The sequence below is a fragment of the Saccostrea cucullata genome, unplaced genomic scaffold (genome assembly GCF_032062105.1).
Source record: "Saccostrea cucullata isolate Sc308-1 unplaced genomic scaffold, CSIRO_AGI_Scuc_v1 ctg420, whole genome shotgun sequence".
Classification (NCBI taxonomy): domain Eukaryota; kingdom Metazoa; phylum Mollusca; class Bivalvia; order Ostreida; family Ostreidae; genus Saccostrea; species Saccostrea cuccullata.
Window position 1 is genome coordinate 240287 of NW_026930373.1, and position 4745 is coordinate 245031.

General features: G+C 34.9%; 1 pseudogene; it reads left to right on the plus strand.

Moving 5' to 3' along the window:
• Positions 1-1598: 1598 nt before the first annotated feature.
• Positions 1599-4515, plus strand: LOC134228343 (uncharacterized; annotated as a pseudogene).
• Positions 4516-4745: the final 230 nt, after the last annotated feature.

A 4745-nucleotide genomic window follows, 5' to 3' on the forward strand; every position in this document is an offset into this window, starting at 1 on the left:
AAACATTAAAGGTCATGTTACCGATAATGGCAAACACAACTGTCACGTGATTATCAAACCAGAAAGAATAAAACCAAACCGAAAGTAGACGTAGGAAGAAAAAGTCAAGGTACACAAAGCATGTATGTATAAATAATGATTCATTTAAATGTTAATATATAACCGATTTTTTTATATGTATTATTATCTATGTATATTTTCCTCGCAATCCACAGGGTGCTTTCGACTGTTCGAAGTCCATTCAGTTGTTAAAAAATCGTGCATTTTAAGAAATACTAGCTGTCTTTTTTGAAAGGGTTAATCTGGTAAGCGGTATCATGCCATATAAAACAGAATACAAAGTTTTATTCTAATTGATACGATAGATTTAGTAAAATCTCATGGGTGGATACAGGATTTGTGATTGGGGCGGGGGGGGGGGGCTGTGGATAACTTAGTTAGAATAATCTAACTGTGTCTCGGGACAAGCCCTCACCCGGTTAAACCGGGTCCGTAGGACATTTATCATTTTAATGATAGAACATTCTATCTATGGATAACTGTGTTGAGTCAATGGGTCGGGGGCATCTTAAGTCCCCAGTGGGTCCAGGGCGAAGCTCTAGTGGGGGCCCAGGGGGCGAAGCCCCCGGAAGCTAGCTCCTAGATTTTTAAAGGGACATGGACACAGTTCCAGCTAAAATTTCAAAATTTATTTTTCCATTCTTACAAATATTGAACTAGGGTCTTTCTAATGATCATCAAAAATTTGAATGCCAGTTGTCCAGATACAAGACAGATTTAGAGCTCAAAACCTTTTTTATGTAAACAAGGCTAGTGTCTTGTTTTTGTTTACACAGGTTAATATACTAATATATGTTCATTCAAAGTAGACAAATTCATATAAAAGTTAAGTTTAAATACGATTAGACAGTTACTATTGATTTGCTGAACTTTTATTTATTTTGTTATAAATATGATATTTTCTATATGTAAACAAAAACAACGTACGAGCCTTTGTTAAAAATACATTATGAAGAACTTTAAGTTCTGTTTCTTGTTTGTTAATCAACAAATGATGTTCAAATTTTTGCTAATCAATAGATGGTGCTTTAGGTAGGAATATTACAAACATTAAAATTGGTTTTAAAAAGTAAGTTGAAACTATGCCCAGGCTCCTTAAGAGTAAAACCAGGCACAATTAAAATAGTACATATTTTTCAATTATTTTTGTTAAAAGTGACATATATATAGGTCCTTGTGATTGAATATTAATTGTATTGAATGTTTCTTATTGTATTATGACACATGCCACTAAAATGAATGACTTATTTACTTACTAATAGTGGTATTGGTTAGTTATGCACCAAAGTAGCATAATTAATACTAGTCAAGACATACTTTGAATGGTGGGGGCCCAAGGGACAAGCCCCTGGAAGCTCCCGGGTTTTCGTGTATTTAAAAGAGTAATACCAGGCACAATAACAGTAGTTTTGGTTAGTTATGTACCAAAATGTGGCATTTTTTATATAAGTCATATCATACTTTAAAAATTTTAGGGGGGGGGCACACATCCCCCCATTTAAATCCGCCAGTGAATATGAATGGTTCTTTTTCAGATATGGCTGCAATGTGGAAATAAAAATGGCCACTGTCACCAGCCAGGCACAGGAACTCATAACCTGTGACCTTTGTGTCAAACCTGTCCAGCAATTCTGTAACAGCTGCCAAGTCGGTCTGTGTGAACACTGCATCAACAAACATGTCAACAGCCTCAAGTTCATGAAGCATGACATTGTTCCTTTCACAAAGCGTACAGTACAACTTGTGTTCCATCAGTGTACATCTCATTCCCACCAGAGATGTGAGGCCCACTGTCAACAGTGTGATGTCCCGGTCTGCATTAAATGTCTTTCAGGACCCATTCATAAAGGTCATGACATTCTGGACATGGCAGACATTATTGCTGCTAGGAGGGAAAAAATTAAAAGAGAAACAGAAGAAATTGAGGTTATTATTCCAAAGAACATGGCACAGGACAAAAGCACTGAAAATAACATCTCAAAATTCATGGCCCATTATACAGATTTACAGAAACAGATCAAAGATCAAAGAAAACAATGGCACCATGAGGTGGACAACATTTTTAACAAAATGGAATCCCTGATCCAGTCACTCAGAGATCATCATATTACAACTCTAAAGTCATGTCAGTCCAAACTTAGAAGTCAGAATTCCAGTATGATCAAAACTGTTCAAGAAAACAAAGAAATCCTGAAGTCCAACAAAGTGTCTGATGTCAACAACTACCAATCCAAACTGAAGGAATACAGAAACATTCCACAAATACCTGATTTACCATTGCCCTCTCTTCAAACAAACACAGTCCAAGGGAGAGAACTCAGCATAGAATTAGGAGAATATAAGGCTACACTGACACAGACATCACTATCCAGTCTGACAGATGAAGTCTCCTTTTTATCTGTTAAGGAATTATTAGAAGCCAAAGTGATTGCAACCATTCCAACTCATGTTAGAAAATTAGGTAGAGTGGCCTGTGTAGGATCAGATAAAGCTTGGATTAGTGGTAGAGACAAAATGATAACCTGTGTGGACATACATGGAGCTGTACAAGACACTGTCACCAGTACATGTAAGAATTTCCCTAATGACATTACAGTGACCAGACAGGGAGAACTGATATACAGTGATATAAACAAAAGCAAAGTGAAGATTGTCAGAGATGGGAAGACAGACACTGATCACCACACCAAGGGGCTGGCATCCAGATGGACTGTGCTGTACCAGGTCAGGGGACATCCTAGTTAGTATGGATACTACTGATGGTAGTCATTATAAAATAGTCCGTTATCAGGGACAGAGAGTGACACAGGAAATAGAGAAAGATGAACATGGCAATCCAATCTATCAGGGAGGAAAATACGGTGTGTATGTGGTGGAGAACAACAATGGAGACATAGTGGCCTCTGATCTTAATGCAAGAGTAGTGGTAGCGGTGGATAGGACAGGAAAAGTCAGATTCAGATACAACAACAAACCTCCAGGGGGAAAGAAATCATTCTCTCCAAGACAAATAGAGACAGACTCCAGGGGTCACATCATTGTGACTGATAAATTCAATGACTGTCTACACATCCTAGATCAGAATGGACAGTTCCTGAGATGTGTGGATAACTTTGGACTAGGTGTACCTAATGGACTGAGTGTGGACAGTGAGGGGAGGTTGTGGGTAGGGTTGTTTGATTCTGGGGAAGTAAAAGTCATCCAGTACATGAAATAAACATCACCTGTATACTGTGAAATATGTGAACCATTACTAAGTTCAGTATATGAAATAATCATTTAAACACATATCAAATAATTTTTCATTTTTTGTGAACCTTTGTAAACTTAAGTACTGAATTTGAAAAACATCGATTTGTCAATCCATTGTTCCATATGAAAGAAAGAAAAACAAGCAAAATCTTTTTAACGAGAAACTTTTATTGAATACAATTTGTTCTCTTCAAGAAAGCTTTGTTTTATGGGTTTTCTGTAATTATGGTTATTCTTCTCATTCCTTAAGTATTTATAGTAACAATGTGCTGTCCAAATCTACTTCAACATCAATAATTATTTTCTCAAGATGTCTGCAGAGATTGAGTTTGGGAATAGATCATGCCCCTGAACAAGAAATTCTTTGTATATTAAAGAAGGATATTTTTTCTCAGGGCAATGAATCTTGATCTATGAAAAGTATAAAATTATTTTAACATTTTTACACTAAAAACTCTAAAAGGTGTTAAAAGTCAAATAAATGTAATGATACATGTACATGCATTAATGAGATTTTTTTTAAAAAACATACTGTAGACGTAGTTTTTTCCTCAGGGTCATAATTTCACAGAATCTCATTTTCCGTTTAATCAGAGGGTTGAAAATTAGGCAGGTTTCTCAGACTGTCACTATATGCCTTGCATTTTTATTAAGATGCTTGGACAAATTTCCACGGAAAATGTGTCACCGCATACATAGCGTAAATTAATATTACGCGGAAAAAAGTACTTCTACAGTAACAAAGAAAATGCTGTACATATATAACCAGATAAAAGTATCTTTAAACATTTTTTAACCGATTTCATTATAATTAAGCTATCATAAATAAGAAAATATCTTAAAAGATACAGTGCATTTAAAAGTGTAATGATAATCTAATAGAAACAAATTTCTTCATGGATTTGCATAAAACTTGGTAGGAAGACACATGCACACATATATATCACAGCAATTTTTTACGTGGAAATGCACACATCTGTACAATAGACTTATAGTTCTCTCGTAAAATAAGGGAATAAATTACAAAATACAGTTCAGAGTGTACAATTATTGAAAATATCATCAGAACTTGCTATCAGGCTGGGAATTCATTGTAATTATTTGTTTCAAATGAAATCTCTCAGCAATTCTCAAACTGGGTGGAGTACTGTAAAGATTTAACTGTTTAATATAGTGTGTTTATAACTTCAAGGCATTTTTTATACCAAGAAATCTATTTATGTAAATGTTTTTGAATACAGATGCACTAATAAATAATTTCCCTTCAAGTTCTTTTTTAAGTCAAACATAATTACTGTGTAATATATTTTTCTTTATCAGATTTGATGTTTTAGATGTTTCATTATTAAGAACTGAACTATATACAGAAGAATTAACCCTCAAAACCTAGAACACTTCAAAGGCTAATGCTCAAGTCAAACAACCAAACCTTA